Source organism: Callithrix jacchus, chromosome 12, assembly GCF_049354715.1.
Source record: "Callithrix jacchus isolate 240 chromosome 12, calJac240_pri, whole genome shotgun sequence".
Lineage (NCBI taxonomy): Eukaryota > Metazoa > Chordata > Mammalia > Primates > Cebidae > Callithrix > Callithrix jacchus.
This window is the reverse complement of record NC_133513.1, coordinates 78,975,604-78,999,925: the sequence shown is the minus strand read 5'-3', so window position 1 is coordinate 78,999,925 and position 24,322 is coordinate 78,975,604. Positions and strand designations below refer to the sequence as shown.

At 36.5% G+C, this 24,322-nt stretch overlaps 1 protein-coding gene and 1 pseudogene across 2 annotated transcripts in view; both read left to right on the top strand.

Moving 5' to 3' along the window:
- Positions 1–24,322, top strand: part of PRKG1 (protein kinase cGMP-dependent 1) — a 1,319,131-nt gene that overhangs the window by 223,645 nt on the left and 1,071,164 nt on the right. The window lies entirely within an intron of this gene.
- The window catches only part of LOC128929195 (ras suppressor protein 1 pseudogene), a 29,644-nt pseudogene continuing 25,178 nt past the window's right edge, over positions 19,857–24,322 (top strand). The window contains exon 1 of the transcript XR_008475262.2: positions 19,857–24,322. This exon is cut by the window's right edge and continues 25,178 nt beyond it. The product of XR_008475262.2 is annotated as a ras suppressor protein 1 pseudogene (transcript).

Sequence of the window (24,322 nt, the reverse complement as noted above, 5' to 3'; positions counted from 1 at the left end):
TCAATATCTTATTTTATTTTACTTTTAGAGACTATTTTTGTAATAGTCTGACTTCTTATATCACAATATGTAGAGGTCCATTTAGCTTTCAAATCTATGATAGTGTGATTCTTTTAAGTAATTGTATGCTTCGGGATATAGAATTGTAGTTTTTCTTCTTCCTGAGTAAAGAAAAATATTCATTTGAATTAAAATAAATTAAGATTGTATAATCTACGTCCCCTTAGGCCACCCCTCCCAAGTAAAAGTGGGGTTATAGAGACAGTCTACCAATGACATTTCCCTGGCTCTCATCTCTACAACCACTTGTGGACTTTCTGATACCTTTGGAGTCTCTCTGACTTATTTCTGGGAGGTTATAGGGTTGTGTCTCAACTCAGTCACTGCCAGATGGAGAGAGACCTCTCATTTAAAAAAGTCAAAATGAGGCCACCCATCTCTGCTGCTGCCACAGACATCAGTTGTCCTGAAGTTGTTCCTGGTGCTGAAGCCACTGCTCTGTGCCAAGCAATCAGTCTTGGTGACCCTGCTGACAGTATATCTTGCAGGGGCTCATTCATGGCACTGGTGTGTATGCTACCAAGGGGACACCTCCCATTGTCTCCACCTTCTGCTCTGCCTTCCTCTGTTGCTTCTGCTGTAGATATATGTGCTATTGTTTCCTCTCATGATCAGAAAACTCAGGATAGGGCTTCTCTCCTTAAAGTGTCAGATTATTTTGGTATTTTCTGAAACCTTCAGTTGTACCACAGCCATTCCATTCCATTCTCATGTATAACACCCAAAATTGCAATGACTTCACCCCAAAAGCCGTGTAGAGTCTTAAGTTTTACTTACACTTTTTTGAGGTAAAGTTTATACACAATTAATCACCTGAAATCAGTGTTCAGATCTCGTCCCTGCCCAGGGAATGGCTTTCTAATTTTTATAGCCATAGAGTAGTTTTGTCTATTCTGTAATTTCATGTAGAATAAATAATATAGTATGCATATAGAATGAATTATTTTGTGCCTGGATTCTTTCATCAGTGAAATGTTTTTGAGATTTATCTATGCAGTTGTGTGTATAAATATTTCTTTTATTTTTTATTGCTGAGTAGTATCCCATTTTATGAACATATTTATTTCTCCTTTTCCTTTTGATGTGTATTTCAATCATGTGCAGTTTTTAGCTTTACCTCTTTCAGTGATTTTAGTGGTTCCTCTAAAAATTGCCTCTATAACTTCTCAGTCTGCCTTCAGATGTGTTATGCTAATACATGAATAATGGAAAACCTTAGAAGAGTAATTATATTCTTGTTTTATATATTTTCTTCAATATATACTATAAGCTATACTACATGTGGTTAATATTTTTGCTTTAAACAGTCAATAGTCTTAGTATACATAATAAACATGCAGTCTTTAGTGAATCGAGCCTTTTCTGGTTTTTTTTTTACAGTTATTTCTTCATAGAACACAAAAGACAACTGAGTAATAGTAATCAAAATGATTCCTCTATTCCAAAAACTGAAGCATTGTTATTGACAGTTAATGCCCCTGGCCCCTGACCTCTTCCCAAGAGGGTTCCTTGGTCAGTTGGGATTCTGTTGGAGACAGGTGAAAGAAAACTCAGCCTGCATTGATTTAAGCCAAGAGTGAATTTAGTGGTTTTCCTTCCTGTAGAATAAGACATAAGCTGGCTTCAGACATAACTTAGTCTAGAGGCTTGACAGTTATTAAGAAGAAGTAGTTTCTCTGTCTCTGGGCCCCACTCCAATCTTCTTTTCCCTAGTGGTAACAAGATAATGGTAATCAAATCTGCTGACTCAATTGACAACTGTTCTTGTCTATAGATTTGCAAGACTAAGTAAACAGAGCCTGCTGCTTAGGTCCAGTGGAAAAGAGAGAGCATCTCCTTCAGCACCACACCAAAGTTCTGGTCTGAGTCCCATTGCTCAAATTCGATCATGTGCCCTTATCTGAATCATTCACTCAAACCAGTAAGAATTGCTACCTTGCAGACAATCAAGGCTGAAGCCCTAAAAGCTGACCCACCTAAGCCACAAAACTCAAGAGGAATGGGTGTCCCCTCTACCTTAAAAGAAAGAGTATTCTTTAAAAAGAGGTGAATGGATGTTAGCTAAAACAGATGGCCATTAGAGTGTTTATGCAAACACGGCTTCTTAGTAGCTCATAACAGTGGTACTTTAAAAATGTTCAGATGTGTTTAGATTCTAGTGTATTATCTCATTTAGACCTTATTCTTTCTTATTCTTATTTTTGCCTTACTACCCCCTGACTATAAAGTTGAGGTCCTTAAGACATTGAATTGCCTTTAAGTGTTTTTAAATCTCCCTTTAACATTCTTGGAGTACTTCTCTGAGTCTAAAACCAAAAACACCTTGATAATTTGTGGAAACCCTTCTTTTGTGCAGTCTTTGTTTAACGTTCTTACAGTCAATCTCCTTTTTTTAGGGGGAGCCTAAAAAAGGCAGAGCAGCAATCTGGCAGTTATTAAATTCTGTTTTGAATTATCTGCTATACTGTGAAATAGTGAGAAATGAACACAGTCTAAAACCACAGCTAGCATAGCTCTCAGACCTTCTTACTTACTCTGACCCTAAAGTTGATGATTTATCAAGCTTGAGGAACACTTCTGAATTCTAGCTGACATTACTCAGGGTTTAACATCTTCCATAAATTAAGAATAGCTCTGTCCACAAGCCCACTCTGCATAACCTCAAGCCTTCATTTTTCAAATCTCACTCTTTTTCTCCTTGCTTCATTGCAGCTCACAGAATAGGTGAGACTTGCCAGACTTTTTAAGATGAGTGACATAGGCCTGCTCTTTAAATGAACAAAGAAAGGACATATTTTCTGCATGGTAATTTGTTTAACAGAACTATTCACCTCAGTGCTATTTTGGAGAATTAAGAGCACAAAATATCTCTGAATCTTGTTCAATATTAAGTCATGTTTATTTTTAAAGTGAGACTCATTATTCTAAGTGGAATAGGATTTGTTTTCTCTGCATTAGCCAATGGCTCAAAATGCTATTTTAAAATTATATCAGTTCCTTCCAACTGACCTTGTCTGTAGATTTGCAAACATGTATGGACATTTTATGTTTTTCAGCTATAGCAAAATATTTTTCTTTTTCTAAGTCTGCCTGTGGGTGTTTATGTACCTTGTATCTACCAACATTTATATCTACAGACATATACCTTTTAGCACTTATACTCTTCTATATTTTTAAATTTTGTACTAAACTCCTCTGAGACTTATTATGGTATACACTCAACCCAATTTTATCTGATTGATGATTGGAGTCACCTTTTTTATTCTTATTTATTTCTCTAATGAACTTTGGAGGATTTCAATATGCTAAGTTCTAGGGTATAACTGTGCTCAAGACAGACCCAATCTCTGCCCTCACAGTATCTTGGTTAGTTACAAATTTGCTGTTACTTCTTTTGCCCCTCAGCTTTATTGAGATATAATTGAAAAATGAAAAAATATATATTTAAATTGTACAACTTGAAGTTTTTATATACATTGCGAAATAATCACTGCACTCAAACTAATTAACATATCCCTATCACCCGACAGTTACCATTTTTCTTTCTTTTTTTGTAATGAGAACACTTTAATTCTACATTCTTATCATATATCAAGTACAAAATACATTATTGTTAACTAAAGCACATTATAACTAACTATAGTTACATTAGATATCCAGATCATATTCACTTGCATAACTAAAACTTTGTATGCCCTGACCAATATCACTTCATTTCCCCCTGTTAACCAGCTCCTGGTAGCCACCATTCTATTCTCTGTCTCTGAATTTGACTATTTAAGATTCCATTCTATTCAAGGTGAGACCATGCAATATTGTCTTTCTATTTTGCCTTATTTCACTTAACGTCCTCTAGGTTCATCTTTGTTGTCACAAATGACTAGATTTATTTCTTATTAAAGGCTAAATAGTATTCTATTGTGTACATATACCACATTTTCTTTATCCATTCATCCATTGACAGACATTTAGATTGCTTCCATGTTGCTTCCATGTATTAACTATTGTAAACAACAATGCCATGAACGTAAGGGTGCAGATATCTCTTCAACATCGTGATTTTTTTGGGAGGTGGGGTTATATACACCCAGAAGTGGGATTGCTGAATCATACTGTAATTTTGTTTTTACCTTTCTGAGGAACTTCCGTGCTGTTTTTCAAAATGGCTATACCAACTTACATTTCCACAAACAAAAGTTCCAGTCTGTATGAGTTTCGTTTTTTCACATCCTCATGAACACTTCTGTCTTTTTGATACTAGTCATTCCAATAGGTGTGGGGTCATATCTCATTGTGGTCTTGATTTGAATTTTCCTGATGGTCAGTGATGTTGAGCATTTTATCATATGGCTGTTGGACATTTGCATGTCTTCTTTTGAGAAATAGCTATTCATGCCTTTTAGCTATGTTTTGATTGGGTTGTTTTTTTTTAACTTATCGAGTTGTATGAGTTCTTATGTATTTTAGATATTAACTCCTTATCAGATACATGGTTTACCAATATTTTCTGCTATTATAGGTTGCCTTTTTACTCTGTTGATTGTTTTCCTTGCTCTTCATAAGGTTTTTAATTTGATGCAGTCTCACTTGTATATTACTACTTTTTTTTCTTGTGCTTTGGTGTCATATCCAGAAGCATCATGATCCAAACTAATTTCAAGAAGCTTTTTTTAAACGTTTTCTTCTAGTAGTATTATGGTTTCAGGCCTTATGCTTAAGACTTTAGTTCATTTTCAGTTGATTTTTATAGGTGTCAGATGAATTCAATTTCATTCTTCTGTGTGTAAACATCCTGTTTTCCCAACATAATTTATTTAGGAGACCATCCTTTCCCCATGGTGTGTTCTTGGAACCCTGTCAAAGATTAGTTGATGGTAATGGGTGGATTTATTAAGTTGGTGCAAAAGAAATTGTGATTTTGCCATTACTTTTAATGTTAATTAATTGTGGTTTTGACATTACTTTTAATGTTAATTAGTTTAATTAAAAGTAATTGCAAAACCACAAGTACTTTTGCACCAATCTAATACTTCTGGGTCCTTCCTGTTCCATTGGAATATGTCTATTTTTATGCCACTACTATACTGTTTTGATTACTATAGCTTTGTAATGTATTTTTAAATCAGAACATGTGACACCTTGCCCTTTGTTCTTCTTGTTCAATGTTGCTTTGAGAGGCCAGCCACAGTGGCTTACTCCAGTAATCCCATCGCTTTGAGAGGCTGAGGAAGAAGGATCACTTGAGGCCTAGAGTTTCAGAACACCTTGGGCAACACAACAAAACTCTGTCTCTTCAAAAAAAGATTAAAACATAAAAAAAATTCCTGGGTATTACCATACACTTGCCTGTAGTCCCAGCTAGTTCAGAGGTAAGGAGGGAGGATTGCTTGAGCCCAAGAGTTTGAAGCTGCAGTGAGCTATGATTGTGCCACTGTACTCCAGCCTGGGCAACAGCACAAGACCCTGTCTGTAAGAGAAAAAAAAAATGCTTTGGCTATTGGAGGCCTTTTATTGTTCTGCATGAATTTTAGTATTTTTTTTCTACTTTTGCAAAGAATGACATTGGGATTTTAATAGAGATTACATTGAATCTGTAGATTATTTTGGGTAGTATAGACATTTTAATAATATAAACTCAAATCCATAAGCATACATGTCCTTCCATTTGTCTGTGTCTTCTTTAATTTTCTTCATCAATATTTTATAATTTTCAGTGTATAAATCTTTTGCCTCTTTAGTTAAGTTCATTCTAAGTATTTTATTCTTTTTGTTACTATTGTGAATGGGATTGTTTCCTTCATTTTCTTTTCAGATAGTTTGTTGTTTGTATATAGAAACGTGACTTCTTTGTGTATATTAATTTTGTATCCTGAAACTTCACTGAATTTTTTTATTCTAACAATGTTTTTTCTTGTTTGTCTTCAGAGTTTACAATTTTTATGATCATGTCATCTGCAAACAGAAATAAATTTATTTCTTCTCTTCCTAATTAGATGCCTTCTATTTCTTTTCTTTTTTGGTCTAATTGTTCTGGCTAGGACTTCCAGTACTGTGTTGAATAGATGTAGAGATGTAGTGAGAATGGACATTCATATCTTGAACCAGAACTTAAAGAGAAACTTTCAGTTTCCCACCATTGATTGTTATGTTAGCTGTGGGCTTTTCATATATGGCCTGTATTGTGTTGAAACAATTTCCTTCTATACCTATTTTGTGGGGAGTTTTTTATCATGAAAAGATAATGACTTTTGTCAAATGCTTTTTCTGAATCTATTGAGAATATCACATTGATTAATTTGCTTATGTTGAGCCATCTTTGCATGCCAAGGATAAATTCCACTTGATTGTGGTGTATGATCTTTTTAATGTTCTGTTGAATGCTGTTTGCTAGTATTTTATTGAGGATTTTTGCATCTGTATTTATCAGGAATGTTGGCTTTTGGTTTCCCTTTCTTGTTGTGTCTTTGTCTGGTTTTGATCAGGATGATGCTGGCTTCATGAGTTTGGAAGTGATTCCTCTTATTTTATTTTTGGGGAAGAGTTAAAGAAGCATTGGTATCAGTTCTTGTTTGATTATTTATTAGCATTCACCAGTGAAGTCATCTATCTGATCCTGAGCTTTCTTTTTAGAGAGGCTTTTGATTACTGACTTAAATGTCTTCCTTGTGCTGTTGGTCTACTTAGGTGTTCGATTCAGCTTCAATAAGTTGCATATTTGTAGAAATTTATCTATTCCTTTAGGTTATCCAGTTTATTAGCATATAATTGCTCACCACAGTCCCTTATGCTACTTTTCATTTCTGGTGCACTCATTATAAAATCCTTTCTGTTATTTCTGATTTTATTTATTTGAGTCTTCTCCAGTTTTTCTTATTAGCCCAGCTTAGTTTGTTGCTTTTGTTGATATTTTCAAAAAAATCAACTCTTATTTTATTGATTTTTTATTGTTGTCTGTTTCCTTTTTGCTTTATTTCTCTAATCTTTATTAATTTCTTCCTTCTGATAATTTTAGGCTTAGTTTGTTTCTCTTTTTCTACTTCCTTGATGTGTAAAGTCATGTTGCTTAATTGGGAATGTTCTTCTTAGTGCAGACGTTTATGTTGTATTTTTGTTTTCATTTGCTTTGAAATTAAACCTAGTTACATTGCTGCCTCTGCTTTTCCATGTTTTCTTTAGTGTACTTTTTAGCTTTACCTTTATCTCTTCTTTCCCTCTTTATTAAGATCTCTTAACTTAGATAAATATGACTTAGTCAGCAGTGAAGGCGTTATTTCATTCCTTATAGGAGGATATTCCTCTGTTTTAACCTTGGATTCTAGGACTGACTGGTCCAAAAAGGAAACAATAATTACCAAGCATGGAGTCCAAAAGCGGAGAAAAGCAACAGTTCACCTCCCCTGGCAATGATATTATAGTATTATTTTAAGATTCAATGAATTCTTTACTTCTGTTCTGCAAGCTGTAAGATTGGCTGATTTGTAACAGGGAGAACAAGTGCACGTTGTGGGAAGGGCAGACATGTAGAGAAAATAAATGACATTGAGGGTATTGAACTCTGGGAATCAACTTCTTCTCTAAGGTTAGAGGACATGCTACTTCGAGATGTTGAACCTGTGGGTGTTCATTTGAATAGTAGAGTCATAGAAAAAAACTTTACTATCTGGAATATAATAAAAATGCTTGTTTAACTGCTAAGTCACCATCTGTTACTAGCTCTTTGCTACTAATTTATCTTTTTTCCTTTTAAAACATGTGAATTCCTAGATTTTCATATTATAATTTTATACTTACCTTAAATTAGGATTGAGAGAAAACTTGGACAATACTTCTTAAAAGAAAATTATTAACTTGTAAAAGAAAATCATACTTTTAAGTTTCGATAAGAGTTGGGGAAAAAGCAACAGCAAAGCAGGAAGCATGTAGGTGATCCATGTGCATTTCTATGTCATGAGCAACAGGAATGGTAGAACTTGTTCCACTGCAGTTATACAATCTAATTATTCACTGATTCAGCTACACATGCAGCATTACTATGTAGGTTTGAAGATGGCATCTTTGCCATATGTCTCTTTTATAACCTTGATATCTTATGTATCATAGGTTTCCATCAATTTTGATGGTTTTCATCATGATGATAATGATTATGATAATGCCTCCCATTATTTTCATTTTAGTATAAGGCAATTTAATGGATTTCCTAAAAATAATGAAAGCAGTTTTTAACCCTAACAATGAGGGATAGAGTAGATGACCTTAACTACACTTTCTTACTATTTCTTACACTTTTTTATATTTATATTCATATAAATAGATGTATGTTAAGGAAATTCATTCACCCATTCATTTATGTACCTAACCATTATTCCTTCATCAGTTCCTATCAAGCACTTACTATGTCAGGCCCTGTATATACATTTTACATGCATTATTTTCTAACCTTATAACAATGGTGTGTAGAGAAACTAATATTATCTTTTTTGATAGATGATAAATTCAAGATTAGGGATATTAATTATTATATCAAAGTTTGCACAGCTGGCAAATGACACATTTGAAATCTGAATTCACACAATCTAATTCAAGAATTCCATTGCCAGTACTTCAAAAAAATAATTTATTTTGTAGGCAAAGAAAAGGCACTGAATTAAATATTATGACTATGCTTGTGATCTTAAGAGATTTAGGTTCTGAGTTGGACCTGATTTAAAATTATTGATCCACCAATTACTGATTTCATGAACTTGGTGGGAGTTGTTCAGTCTCTCCATACTCCAGGTTCTTCCTTTTTCAACAGTGTTGCTGGGCCATTAAATGAAACAGCTTTACCTCGAAAACTCAACATAGTATACCCATTATAGATATTAGCTATTACACACTTACTTCTCCCCATTTCTGGAGGGAGGGAGAAGATGAGTTTTTATTTTACAATCTTATTTTATAAAACCCTAAGCCTGGAGTCTGGGGGTAATATAGGAATTGAAATGTGAAATGGTTCTAATCGAAGGTGGAAACATTAGATGGATAAAAGAATATCATGCAGATATAATTAAAAATTGTTAGGTTGAAGTATTTTATGTGGGGCTGAGAGTAAAGGAAATCTATCATTTGTGTGAGTGGTAGAATGTGAAGTGATTAAATGGGATAGGGACTAGGAAAGGAAGTGCTAGGACAATTCCTGGCACATAGTAGGCATGTAACAAAAGGCTGGAAGCTTGATTGCTGTGATCTGTATGCAGACATTATATGGTCGACATAAATGTGTTAATATTGTTCTTTGGTAACTGTTTTCCTGGTATTTAAGTGCAATGGAGTACAATGGTTTGTTGCATAAAGTGTAAGAAGGAAAGGAATATGACCATTACTCCATCTGTCACTTTCACTCCTGCCTTTAAATGAGACGTTTGCCCCAATAAGATGATTAAGTTAATGGTTCCTTAAAGCCCCACACACTTACTTGTCTTTTTGCCTTTGCTGAATTTATTGCTTAAGACTTTAGCCATGTCTCTTTTTGCCCATTTTTTCCTATTTATTTATTTATATTTTTTGAGATGGAGTATCACTCTGTTGCCCAGGCTGAAGTGCAGTGGTGCGATCTTGGCTCAGTATAACCTCTTCCTCCTTGGTTCAAGCCATTTTCCTTCCTCAGCCTCCCAAATAGCTGAGATTACAGGTGTCCACTACCACACCTGGCTAATTTTTGTATTTTTAGTCTAGATGGGGTTTCACCATGTTGGGCAGCCTGGTCTCGAACTCCTGATCTCAGGTGATCCACTCACCTTAGCCTCTCAAAGTGCTGGGATTACAGGTATGAGCCACCATGCCCAGACTCTTTTTCCCCATTTTTCAAAGTAGACACCTGGTAGAACTTTTACAGTCTGCCTGTAACATTCGTCTGAAGCCCTAGCTTGGTTCTAAATCCCCTGGTGCATTCTCCTTGGAAAAAACAGAGAAGGTGCTATGGGATTTAGGACCAAATTATGGCTACAAAAAGGTTATAGGTTACCTAAGTTACAGGCTGATAGCCATAGGTTTATTGTTCTCTGCACACGTGGTTGTTTCTTGCCTCTCAATGACATTATATGCTTCTTTTATTATGCCTCATGCAGTGGAAGTGCTCTGCAATAATAGAAATTCAATAAATGACTCTTAAAAGTTACAATTAAAGTCAGGATTGAATTTTGTGGAAAATCTTGATGCAAATGTACAAAAGAACTTCAAGAAAATTAGAATGCCATGAGTCATGCATTTCCTGGTACTATTCATTCCTCTTTAGGTACTATCATTCTGCTCAACCTAACATTTCTACCACCTACACCTACCATCTGGAATTATAAGCAGAGGGTATGAAGGGTGTCAGATCTTGAAAGAAAATTGCCTTTCCTCCAAAGTTGATGAAACTACCCCACAGTTGATTGGGTTATTTGCTCAGAAAGAGAGTAGAACCTTGTCTTTATGAATTAAATGTCACTATTTTGTCTATTTGAAGATGACCTTATAGAGGATCACGGTTTATGACAAGTTATTTTGCTGAGACTTGAATTTGAATTGTGTGTTGGTGAATGAGCCCTGTACACACAGTCAGAGCAGCTGGTGTCCATGCAGCTTTTCTTCTCTTTGGTTTTCTGTGTCATACACAGTAATCCTTGTGAGTTATTCACATCTACTTCTTGTCAAGTAACAGTATATTATAGTGGTATCGTAAGTTCGGGATTTATGAAAGTTGTGGGACATACTTCCACGTGAATGTCAGTGGATTATTATATTTAACAATTTGTTCTCTTTTGTTTTGATTAAGAAACTCTTTGCTGGGATGCTGAGTTCTTTCTGATTAAAATATTATATACCCTTCTTATTTCTCTCTGCAAAATTATAGCCTTACTGATGCATTTTGCTTTACTCTTGAGTGTGGTTTACTTTTGCAGCAAATACAAATTTGGAAAGTTGAATCTAAAAGCCACAGCTAAACATAGTTCTCCCTGAGAGGTAAGAACCGTAACTGTTTCTGTGGACCCCAGCAAAAGTACCTTCTTTTACAAAACAATGTTCTTCTTGTTCCACGGTCAATTACACACTGAACCTCTATGTTATCCCAGATCTAAGCAGCAGGGCTGCTGTCTCCAGAATTCTATTCAGCAGCTGTCTGCTCCCTGTTAGCTTACCCATTCCTGATGTGTTGATTCCTTTCAGAAGGCTCCAATCCAAATAAGACTCAATTAGCAGCAGCCTGAAAATAGCGTCTGCCTTTCTTTTTCTGCATAAACCTTGTGGGTGCTAAGCGTCTACCTTTACTTTCCTCTTAATACTAACTGAAGGTCCCATAACTTTCTGTGGAATGTTGACTTTTTTTTTTTGAGTGAGCTAAACTCTTGTCGTTCCAGCTAACTCTCATGTCTTGGTGACAGCAAAATGGAGAAATATTAGGAAATCTGACAAGGAGAAACATTCATATCCAAGAGAGTCCAGCAACAGATTAGTGAAAGAAACTGGCCATCCAAAATTATCATCGTTCATTTCCTGCTCTAAGTCAAAGAAATCATTGTGCTCTGCTTAAGCCCCCCGTTGAGTTCATTTTCACTGACCCTTCCTTAATGTTGGCTGAAGGGTATTTTTAATAACTTGGTATGTTTGGAAGTCAAAGGAGGCCAAGTTTCTGGCTATGCTCAGAAAGGATGAAATAGTAATGTTTGGGGAATGAGAGGGGAAAAAAACAAATGCCTGAAAGAAACTTACCTTCTTTTAGACCTGTTTGATATAACTCACCTAATTATTTCTGAAGTAGGGGGAAAAATACACAAAACCCTCTGAGAAATATCAATTCTAAAAAATTACAGCCTTGAGTGAGCCACTTCAACATGTGTGGAGAAATAGTTTATCTTTTATTTGGAAACTGATGTTTAAGTCAAATGGAGCAAAAGAAATGCATAGTAATCTATCCAAAAAAGACCAAAGGATTGGGAATAGGTCAGGGTGCAGTCATAGAGCCAGGTGGGGGTGGCAGACAGTAGAAGGCAAGCTGGCTAGACAGTCTGTGGGCATGTGAGCTGAATCACTAGTGTGGGGACTACTTTCCCCTAAGAAGCTCTGTTCTAACTGATCCTGTCTCCTGAGTCTCCCCCGCTGCCACTGGACATTGCAGGTTTGGCTTCCTGGCTGCTGGTTTTGCAGTCATAGGAGTTCAGTTCAGTTTACTGTGTGATGAGTATGAGCAAAACACTGTGAGCCGTGGGGTATCAGGATGAGTGTGTCACTAGTTTCTCTTCTCATGTGTCATCAGTGTGAATTCTTCCCATCCATCAGCCTCTTTGAGATGTGACCTTAACTAGTCCAGTTCCTGGTGCTCTGACCTCTCTCAAGCTATTTCACTCAGTGCTGATCAAACAGTTTGGAACCACAGTATTAGCTGCGTCTTTGTTTCATCTAATCTGTAAATTCACTGAGGATGTAACTTTTACTTCTTTTTAAATATACTCTGCCATTAGCATATTAAGGAACACTATTAGACATTTAATTGACACCTGTTGAGTAATGGTAAATTAATTAATGTGGGGCTTATGGTAAACATGTCTTCCAGAGATGTTTAAAAACTTTTATTCAAATTGTATGTAACATCTACTTAACAAATATTTTTAGTAAATATGATAATGTAGAAACAGAATTATTTCCAGTAAAATATTAGTCATTTTAGTAATTTGAGATAAAGACTTATTTGGGGCCAGGCGCGGCAGCTCACACCTGTAATCCCACCACTTTGGGAGACTGCGGCAGGCAGATCACAAGGTTGAGAGATCGAGACTATCCTGGCCAACATGGTGAAACCCCGTCTCTACTAAAAATACAAAAATTAGCTGGGCGTGGTGGTGCATGCCTGTAGTATCAGGTACTCGGGAGGCTGAGGCAGGAGAATTGCTTGAACCTGGGAGGCGGAGGTTGCAGTAAGCCGAGATCGCGCCACTGCACTCCAGCCTGGCACCTGGAGATGGAGCAAGACTCTGTCTCAAAAAAAAAAAAAAGAGTTATTTGGCTGACTACATTTTATTCAGTTGGTACCTGTTTATTAAGTGCCTGTGGTGTGTCATAAACACTGATGATGTAGTTGAGACCTAATAATTGCCTAGGAAAGTACAACCAATAGGAATAGCTTCCATGTTAGTTCTTTCAAGTCAATCTTTCTAAATGATTAATTGATAGCAAAACCTGGAGATCACTTTATTTTGTTTATGAGCAGATATTTATAACTGCTACCAAAACCAGGAATAGTTTGCTAAACATAGGGGTTTGAAGACATTGTCTGTACCTGGGAAAAGCTTCCTACAAGAGAAGGTAAAGACAATGAGTAACATTTTCGATGTACTTTATTTAATTATTTAACAAACACTTATTCAGCATGAACAATGGGCAGGCTCTCTTCCAAGCAGGAAGTGATTATGGATCATATGTTGTAAATATAACCTTATTTAATCATTATAATAAGTCTATAAAAAAGGTTATTATTACCCTCCTTTTAAAAATAGGGAACTTGAAACTCTATTTTATAAAGTTCAGAGACATTAGGTATTTTGCCCAAGGTCACACAGCCTGTGCGGTGGAGCTTCTTGCAAAAGTATGTTGGCCTTTTACAGAATAGAGAGATTAATTCTAACCAGGGAAAGAAGGGGAAAAATAAACCCCAGAGAATGGATGCTATTTCAACTGTGTCTTGAAACTTCGTTCAGACTGGTTTGTTTGCAAATGTTGGACAGTCAAGAATGTACCCAGAGAAAGCTATTCCATAAGGGACATAAATGTAAGATATTAACAAGATACAATTTTCTGTCTAATATTAAAATTTTAGGAAGCTATATCCTCCTCTCTTCTCTTCTCTCAAGGATGTCCCAAGTTTTAGTGCAATGTTCACTTTAATTTTTAAGAGGCCGAGGCGGGTGGATCACGAGGTCAACAGGTCGAGACCATCCTGGTCAACATGGTGAAACCCCGTCTCTACTAAAAATTACAAAAAATTAGCTGGGCATGGTGGCGCGTACCTGTAATCCTGGCTACTCAGGAGGCTGAGGCAGGAGAATTGCCTGAACCCAGGGCCGGAGGTTGTGGTGAGCCGAGATTGCGCCATTGCACTCCAGCCTGGGTAACAAGAGCGAAACTCCATCTCAAAAAAAAAAAAAAAAAAAAAAGAGTATGAATAATATAATATATTTCGCATGGCACTACCACTTTATTTAAATCTCAAAATTTTCTGAGAGTTGAATGTTCACTGATAGTCTTCACAGCAGTCAATGGCTATGAGATGAGTCACCAAGTAGGAGACCAAACAGGCCTCTTCAGTTTAAGGTGACCCTCCTGTGTGAGCTGTCAGTGACATCTGCCAAAACCATGCCTTATTTGTTAGAAATGCCTGGTCTCTGCTTGTTGGAAAACTGATGGCCTCTTTCGCTCTCTCAACTCGGTGATTAACAATTACTGCCTAGAAGGCTTTGCTGTAAATTTAACAATTCTCATCTTATGGGGCATGACAGTTCTTATTTGCTTTTAACTATAAATAGTGAAAGTATAAATACATTCTTTCTTTCTGGATAAGATAATATTTAATTTTTTTTCTTTAGTGCTATTGCATTTTTCTAACAGAAACACTGAATGAGACATATTTTTAATATATAATATTTTATTTGTTTATTTTTGAGACACAGTCTGGCTCTGTCACCCAGGCTGGAGTGCAATGGTGCAATCTTGGCCCACCACAATCTCGGCCTTCCAGGTTCAAGCAATTCTCCTGCCTCAGCCTCCAAAGTAGCTTGGATTACAGGCACCCTCCACTATGCCTGGCTAATTTTTGTATTTTTAGTAGAGATGGGGTTTCATCATGTTGGCCAAGCTGTTCTCAAATTCCTGACCTCAGATGATTCACTCACCTCTGCCTCCCAAAGTGCTGGGATTATAAGCATGAGCCACTGTGCCTGGCCAAAATATTTCAAAACATGGCAAATGATCATTGGGTTTCAGTGGTCCAAATCAGAATTTTCTTTGAGAGAAAAACATTAAGAGGAATATACTAATAAAATATCAGTGTAAGCACTTGAAAATAAGTTAGAAAAAATACATACAGAGCAAAAGGAAACCACTATATAGTAAATGTAATATCAAATAATCAATTTTAAAAAATTACATAGAATACAAATATCTCTAAGGATAAAACATGTGAACAATTGGTGTAATAATTAAGTTGAATACCAAATGATGATGTAAAATCTATTTCACTCATATATCAGGGATTGGACTTTCTGATAAGACCCAGAGACACTTTAAATATCTTACAGATGAAGAAATGGGGAACCAGAAGTTTGTCACTTCCTTACATCACATTACTTGTAAGGGGTAGAGGGAGCAGAGCTAGTATGTAAACCCAGTGCTAAAATCTGCAAGGCCATTCTTTCTATGTGCTGGTACAGAATGAAGAATTCGTCATGGTGCATTCAGCAGCTTTGATCAAGTGGCCACTTGTGAGTTGGGCATAATCTATTTGACAGAGACTCATTGAAAGTCTGGGGATGCAGTGAGTCACAGGATTGAGCTTGCAACTTATGGGAGCACTCACCCCTGGAAAGGCAGCCCTTCAATTTGAGAGCAATAGCTATGGGATTACTACCGTAATTCTGCCAAGAGTAGAGTTTCAGAGCACAATGGCACTCTTCTCCCACACCCAAGATTTTTATTTTAGAAATAGAACAGTGACCTTACAGGATAGGCCTTCTATTCTGCTTTATACATTTTCAGAAATGCCCTTGAATTATTTGACTGTATACCTTTTTGGCTCAACTTACTCACTTTCCTTTATGTTGGCTTCCTGCACAGAAAAGTTGTTGGGGGTGACCAGTAGATGCATTTAATAAAGGGCTAATTTATGGGAGACCACTTTACTGGAAAGAGTGCCTCTCTCCAAATAAGTAAATACATTTTTTCCAGAAAAATCCTAAAAACAAAAAACAAACAACAACAACAACAGCAAAAACCTTTCTACGACCTGTTTAGCTTGCAGAAGCCTTTCAATTAGCTTCAGGGAGAGAATGTTCTGTACCTTGAGTGGTCCATGCACTCAGGAGAATGTGCTGATTTCAGCATCTTCCTTATAGCCATGTGAACACCAAAATAGGATTCCTTTTTTCTCTGCTCCAGCTTTCTGGAGCAACTGTTTTGACTGTGCAAAAGTATAACATTTTACATTGTTTTATGTTTCTCTGAATAAAAATACCATTTTCTTCCTAGAAAGTTTGACTTGCTAATTACATATATTGTGAATTAATATCACATCCCTGATATAGAGGGCTTTTGTAATCAAAATAACTATCAGACACCACAAAGGAATAAGAGGTTGAATATGTTCACTTTCTGTATGGCTATTGGAAGCCTCAGGTCATCACTTCTTGGAGGCAGTCCTGAGTAGAGGCAAAAGGTACCAAATATTCTGTGTACCTTATGACTGTTAATTCTTGGAATAGTTCTGGAAAGTAGATATCATATGACTTTCCATGACGTCATGGAAATATTTTACTGAAGACACTGCTACAAGAAGGATGACTTAGTGACTTATTTAAGGCCTCAAAGTAACAGAACCTCGATCGAAATTAAGTTTGGCCTGAGTCAAAGTCTACTTTCTTTTCACTGCATTATACTGGATAGGCTTAGAGAGTATATTGCGGAGAGAATATGGCATTTGTACCCAAATTTCATAGTTGACTTACATTTGGGGTTTCTTTATGAAATTTCAGTTTAATAGGAGAGAATGGCAAGTTGTATAACCGCAGAATTCAAGAGTGAGATTTGGGCTTGAAAACTGCCTGTTAGAAATCGATATGCATATTTTCCTCTTCAACTTTCCATATAAAGTCAGACTTTTGCCCAATATGGTCTTGGTTGTACCCCTGTGTATTTCTGGGACTTTCGTAGTTGATATGTGTATGTTGGAGGTGAGGCAGAGAAAATAAATATGTCCATTCTGAATGCCTTTTCCTGTGAGAGGTACTACTAATAGGCTTTCTCTCACTCAAGAGTACATTTTCAGTGTCTGGATGTTTTCAATGTCTGGATTAATTCAGCTGTCCAGAAAAGAGGTTGTGCTTTGCTTTCCATATATAACATCTAGTAAAGAAGGCTTAGCCTCATCATTCTTCTCTAAGGAGGAAGGATTCATGACCAACTGATCCCACTGAAGACAATATTAGCAGAAATTATGAAAGAAGTTTACAGAGTATTTTGCCAAGTTCATGCACTTACATTGCCAAATGTTATGTGATTTTACTGAATCCCTCAAAACTCCTCTAAGGAAGTTGAGAATATCTCCATTTTTTCCAATGAAGAAACTTGATTTAGAAAGGTCAAAGAGATTTGTTTGAAATCATGGAGTCTTCTGGCTCCCAGTCAAGGGTTCTTTTGCCTACAGTACCATCCTCCACCAGCTGCATTACACATTTCAGAAGTGTGAAAATGGGAAGCAGACTATTTCTCCTGGACTCTGAGTATTAGTTGCTCCCATCTTTAGTTAGAGAAATATCAACAAACTTGCAGTTTGTATAAGAATTTGATACTTAATCATAATGTATTATTACACAGTGTTGATGTATTTATAGATCTTATTAATAAAATGCCTAGTGAAGACACAGACGTATTTATGCACATGCATACACACAATCCCTTTATACTTCATGTTTTCCAGGTAAAATGAGAGTTAACATTTGTTGAGTGCTTAGCATGTTCCAGATACTGTGCTCAACTTTTCAATAGAGGAAAGTATTATTATCTTAATTTTGTAGAAAAAGAAGCTGAGAAGACTGTGGAGGTTCAGTAACTTGCCCACAGTAGTGCAATCAATGGTGGCACCAGGATTTGACCCCAAGATAATCTCCAGAGCATTTGCCACTAAGCACTTTTTTAATTGACTCTCTTTCCCTTATTTCTGATGGTGGTGGTGAAAAGTTGGGAAGGCAGTGTGCAACTTATGACATTCTTCTAGTAGAATGGTGCTTAAATATTTCACATGTATCTTGCATTTTCCTCAAGTTCATGTTTATTTTTGAGCTCCTGCTCTCTAAGTTTACTTTACCTTTCATTTAAATACATAAAGTAGAGGCTGTCCTGAGTAGAGGCAATAGATATTAAACCAAATATTCTATGTTCTCTATGACAGTTAATTTTTGGAATAGCTCTGATGAACATAAAACACCACAGACTGAAATATGTTCTATATTATTTACATTTTCCCTTTTATAAAGTTTTATGCTATAGTTTTGAGGTACTCTAAATAATTTTAAGAACATGATTTTTTTTGTATTATAAGAAGAGTAACATAGTCCCAAAGAAAGAAGAGATTCTGTGAGAAAGTCTATTTCATCTCACTTTGTTCCACTAGGTTTTCAGTTGTCAAAATTCAAGCATTCAGTAAACACAAATGTAGATTATGTCAATTGAGCTCCACCTTTTAGTTTATTGCCCTCTTAAATCGAAGGAAAGTAATTTGAAATCCAAATAAGAAAATGAAACAACAACTGGGAATTCAAGTACCTAGGGCATATTAAATATTTATGTGCTAACTTATCCCATGGAGCTTTGCTGCGTCTCAGACCTTGTCAAAATGACTTCCTTTGCCTTGTACTCCTGTACTGTTTTTAAGCTTTGTTACATTTTTAAAATATAGATTGCTTGTAATTTCTCTGAGTAATTGTGGTGGCAGGGAAGCTGGGTAAGTACGAGGTGCTTATAATGTTGACTTTTTGCTTGGATAGAAATAGGTCTCTGCCTGTTTCACTATTTACTGTCTGATAATCCTGTACAAGCCACTTAACTTCTTCATATTTCAGTTTCCTTGTATGTTAATAGGCCTACAGATACTAACTACTTCATAGGGATTTTGCAGTAATTAAATTACATATTTCATACAAAGCACATGGGCCTATTGCTCAGTAAGCACTAGCTGATGTTATTGTTAATATCTTTTCATTCTTATTCTCATCTCTTGATTTCAGGGACTTACTGCCTTTTCCCTGAGCAAGGTAATAGCAAGGCTATTATATTAGCCCTCTCACTGGTCCCTAACAATCGGTAGTCAGTGTGTGGTCAGGAAACTAGATAATGTGAGATATTTTATCAGAAATGATTTAATATAGAAATTGTTCAAACAGGTTGAGGAGAGGTGCTGGAAAAATAAAACTAGAGTAACACAGAGCCAATAACTGCAAGAAGCAATTGCACATTTAGGGTAAATTTAAGGGAAAAAGTGGGAGTTTTAGGACTTGCAAGCTCAGACGAGATCTCACTGAGCTGGAATCCAGTCTTCTGAGGAGAGGATATTATCAGACTTTCGCAAGGAGCTGAGAACTTTGAGGAGGGGGCATCACCAACTGGTGCTGGTGCTGGTGCTGAGGGTATGATGAGGCTGGTCCTGGGAAGGGAGAGAAAGCTGAAAAGTGGAACCAACTGCTGCCGCCCAGGTGAAGTTTTAATCCTGGGGTAACTCAATCAAAAAGGACAGCCAGGCAGGAAGTAGTAAATTCCTTCTCCCTCCTCTTGCCTACTTGCCTCCCTGCTGGGCTCCTTCTGGCAGATAGGAACAGTCTTCCAGTTGGCCAAAAGCAGCAAATGCAGTTTACTAAACCATGTGGTTTGCGTCAGAAAACAAAGGACAGAAGGATGGGTTTAGAGCTAACAGGCAGTAGCTTAGTAACCAACACAAATATCTTTCAAATCCCAGTCTCTTTTATAAACCCCTATTGGATTAAATAATTAACAGAGTGAACAGACAGCCTATGGAATGGGAGAAAATACTAACAAACTCTGCATCCAACAGAAAACTAGTATCTGGAATTTACAAGGAATTCCTACAACTCAATGATAGCAAGAACAACAAAAATAATCCTATTAAAAAGTGGGCAAAGGACATGAATACAAACTTTTTTAAAAGAAGATATACAAATGGCCAGCAAGCATATGAAAAATACTTAACATCACTAATCATCAGAGAAGTGCAAATTAAAACCACAATGAGATAGCATCTTATACCAGTCAGGGTAGCTAATACAAACTTTTTTAAAAGAAGATATACAAATGGCCAGCAAGCATATGAAAAATACTTAACATCACTAATCATCAGAGAAGTGCAAATTAAAACCACAATGAGATAGCATCTTATACCAGTCAGGGTAGCTATTACTAAAAATACAAGAAATAACAGATGTTGATGAGGATGCAGAGAAAATAGAACACTTATACACAATTGGTAAGAATATAAATTAGTACAACCTCCATGGAAAACAGTGTGGAGATTTCTCAAATAACTACAAATAGAACTACTATTCAATCCAGCAATCCTACTACTAGGTATCTGCCCAAAGGAAAAAAAAAATGTTATATCAAAAAGATACCTGCATTTGTATGTTTATTACAGCATTGTTCATAATAGCAAAGATATGGAATCAACCTAACTGTCCATCAACAGATGATTGGATAAAGAAAATATGGTATACATATGTACAATGAAATACTATTCAGTCATAGAAAAGAATGAAGTCATGTCTTTTGCAACTACGTGGATGGGACTGGAGGCCATTGTCTTAAGTGAAACAACTCAGAAACATAAAAATACTGTGTGTTCTCACTTATTAGTGGGGAGTAAATAATGTGTATGCATGGACATTGAATATAGAATGATAGACCTTGGAGACTGAAAGGTGAGGGAGTCAAGTGGGATGTAGATGTTGAGAAATTACCTAATGGGAATAATTTGCATTATTCAGGTGATGGATACTCTAAAAGGCCAGACTTCACCAGTACATAATATTTCTATATACAAAATTGTACTTGTACTCCTTAAATTTATACCATATAAAATATTTCCTGCAGTATTATTTGGAACACATCTCTCACCTGCTCAAATACCTTCATGTCCTATTGAGCAAAGTAAATTCAATACACACTTTTAAAAAAAAGAACTTATTATGAACATTGTGCTCTGGGCTGTGGAGGACATAAACATGAAAAAGAAGTTTTTCTGTCCTCACAGTTTAATGAGGAACAAGGTTAACAGAAGTCATTCCATAGCAAACACTGAAAGTACTTGGAAGGAGGGATGTATCCTGACTGATGAGATTCAGGAAGATTTCATGGAAGGAAAAGTAAAAATTCACATTCAATGATGTGGTCTCTTATACCTGGCTGACTTCTTACTACTCCACTATATTTAATTTTTTTTGCTACTATGTAACTATTTCCTATTTATCCTTCAGTGTTTCTTATCTGTATACTTTTTTTTCTCATGCCAGTCACTAAGACACATGGCCATGAATACTGAGTGCCTTCTATGGGTGTTTTCAACTAGTTGTAAGAATACAACATTGAACAAATCAGACAAGGTGCCCTCCTTATGGAACTTGCCGTCTAAGTGGGGAGGCAGTTCTTAATACTAAAAGGTCGCCCAAATGAATGCAAAATTACACATCATGGTTGGTGCTGGGAAAGAGGTGCAAACTGCTGTGTTAGCAGGGTGATCAGGTTTAGTTTTGGAGTCACAAATGGCTTCTCTCAGGTATAGGTGTTAGGTTAGGTTGGATCAAGAAGGCTGTTTTTAGCCTGTGCAGAAAATCTTGGACTAGAAGAAGCAGAATGTACATCTGAGAAAAAGTCATTATAGGCACAGAAAAAGGGAATGAGGAATATGTACAGCACTTTTTCATATGATAAGCTTTTCTCAGGGTCAAGTTCAAAAGGCACCTCCTCCATGAAGCCTTTCTTAAAATATTTGAACAGTAGAAAGATCCTCCCTCTTTTCAGTTCTTAGCCATTCTGTATCTCTCATGAGGGTGTTTGTTACATACTGTCTTGGTTTATGATTATTTCTGTGCAAGTTTGATTGTCTGTGCTCAACTGTAAGGTTCTAGAAACCAGAATTTGTCTCATATCCATCCTTGTGTCCTTCAGTGTCATCAGTTCTCAAAAAATATTTGCTGAATAAGGTCACCTCTTCAATATGCCTGTTAGCACTTAGATGGTGTGTTCAGTTACATGGAGCAGTTCGGTGTAACTGTTTCTTTCATTCAGTGTCTTATATTACTAACCGATTTGTCCCCAGGGAACATTGGCAGTGCTTGACAGTTGTGCATAACAGGTGTAAAAGTATTCACTGGCCCACTTTGGGAAAGACATAGAAGTTTGGCATTTAAGGACTGGTACCTTAGATCTCCATGAATCACAATGAATGGCTGCTTGACCAAAAGTGTTCATAAATCTGTAGCTTTACAAAATTTGGGTTCAACCAACCAAATTTGCTTTATCTTTTTATTTCAACATCTGTGTTACCTTGTTCTGATTTCCATGTCATTAGACAAGGAGAAAATGATCATCTGCCCACAGCAAAACACTTGGATTCCATCAGAGGTTCTTCTGAAAAGTAAACATACCATGGAAATAAGGACTTAGAAGGAGCATCACACCAGTAGGCCTTCTTCCTGATAATTTTTTTTTTGAGACAGAATTTTGCTCTTGTTGCCCAGGCTGGAGCATCCTTCGTCCACCCAAGTTGAAGTGTTTCTCCTTGCCTCAGCCACCCTAATAGGTGGGATTACAGGAATACGCCACCATGCCTGGCTAATTTTGTATTTCTAGTAGAGATGGGGTTTCTTCATGTTGGTCAGGCTGATCTCGAACTCCCAACCTCAAGTGATACACCTGCCTCAGCCTCCCAAAGTGCTGGGATTACAAGCATGAGCCACTGCACCTGGCCTTTCCTGATATCTTCTAGGTCTCTTTGTAACAACCTGAGTGGACCCATTCTCCTGTGCTCAGGACCTAGTTCCAGGTATTCCCTTATCTTTCCTTGAATATGGTCATTCATTGGTATCTATGATGGAATATAAAAATAGCTAGAAAATGAAAACTACAAAACTCTGACTCCACATCATTTTACAATAGTGTTGGAGTTAATAGTTATGGCAAAACTGCATCTTCTAAGGAAAACTGAGCTATGACAAGTAGCCCCAGAATGAAAGGCAGCCAACCCACTGTCAGGGTGACCCAGAAGTCCTAAGTTGTGGGAATTATCACTATATGAAGACTGTAAATCTGATTAATGTACACTCTGAGATGAGGTATAACATTTCGTGCCAAATGAGGTAGGGGTGGGTGAGAAAGGATGATAGATACAGCTGGTTCTGAATATGTCTGAAGGACCATATTAAAATCACAATGATGTAGAGAAATATGTAAACAAACATAGGCAGCATTCAGATGGATATGTGTGTGTATTTTAGTGTTTATATAAACATATACCTTAAGTTATTTATAGACTAATAGTTGATGAATGAACCTTCACCAATAGACCATTTACAGTCTCCAAATAGTGGGGTACACAATTTTATTCTCACTGTAAAAACTTACTCTTTGGTAGGACATATTGCCAAGTTTTTCACTATGGAACTAATCTGGAGGCCATATGGGGAAGCTTAATTTATGGGTAATATTATCTAACAGCATTCCTGTAGCAGTTGGTAATTGCAATGTTTCATTATCTCAGTTTAGTTTTGTCATAATCTTGTGACATGAGCTGATATCATTATTCCACATTGATAAAGAAAGATATTTAGAGACAAACACAATTCCCATTAAGTTGCAGTGTGTGTGTGTGTGTGTGTGTGTGTGTAGGGTATGTGTATGTGGAATTGTTTTTGAGTCATATAGAACATTCTTTCTCATAACTGACATTCTGGATTAAATTTTAATTTGTGGAGTCTTGGGCAAAGTCTAAACCTAAATAATGTTTGGGAAGAGGGGCCAAACCTGAAAACCTGCATCAGATTGACCCTATAAGAGAGAGGCGAGATTACTGGATTCTGGCTTCAGAACATCTTTTCCTCTTTCTGGATGAGTAAAGAATAAGAAACAGTTCTACCCTTCCTTACCCTCTCTTTCTTCCTATTCGGGGTCTATTCCATCTTATTTCACTTTGTTTTTATGGATGAATTGTACTATAAAGGGTATAAAGCCCAGTCTGCCCTATGTCAGAAGGATTAGATCTCATTATCTGTCCTGATTTCTCAAAGGCATGAACCAGAAACAATCAGAGTAACTTTTTTGGACCGTTCAGCAGGAGAAAGGAGTGTTCTTTTTCCTATAGAGACTGAGATGGAAAGGAAATAGAACAAATGCTTCTTGATTCTGACTTTTGTAGTATGTAGCCTTATTACATATACAGATGTCCCGTGCTATCCACAGGGGATTGGTTCCAGGACCC